At 33.1% G+C, this 284-nt stretch overlaps 1 protein-coding gene across 8 annotated transcripts in view; it reads right to left on the bottom strand.

The window, feature by feature from the left end:
- The window catches only part of LOC107618826 (polycomb group protein EMBRYONIC FLOWER 2-like), a 34,249-nt gene that overhangs the window by 13,060 nt on the left and 20,905 nt on the right, over positions 1-284 (bottom strand). Inside the window, exon 1 of one of the 8 annotated variants that reach the window (XM_016320996.2) lies at positions 236-278. The exons of the other annotated variants lie outside the window; for them this stretch is intronic. The gene's annotated coding sequence lies outside the window, so the exon portion shown is untranslated. Of the gene's footprint in view, positions 1-235; positions 279-284 lie in introns of those variants that run through there. 8 annotated transcript variants of the gene reach the window in all.

Below are 284 nucleotides of genomic sequence, written 5' to 3'. Positions count from 1 at the left end.
TCCCAAATAAAAAAATAACAATGATTATAATATTTTTTGGCCTTTAGCAACAAACTAATTTGACAAATTTTTTAGGCTTTAGAATCACAATCCAATTTTACATTGTAACCAAAATTTACCCTAATAATCTCTAATATTTTTTCCATAACTTCTCTTCCCATCTCAATGGCATCTGTCTCTTTCTCCCAAATTCCATTATTCACCCCTCAAGGGTCTTTTTTTTCATTATTCTCACTTGTAAAGGTCTTCTCTGTCCTCCTCGCATCGGCACCTTTGGAAAGGAG

This window comes from Arachis ipaensis, chromosome B09, assembly GCF_000816755.2.
Source record: "Arachis ipaensis cultivar K30076 chromosome B09, Araip1.1, whole genome shotgun sequence".
Lineage (NCBI taxonomy): Eukaryota > Viridiplantae > Streptophyta > Magnoliopsida > Fabales > Fabaceae > Arachis > Arachis ipaensis.
This window is presented reverse-complemented; position numbering and strand designations above follow the sequence as displayed.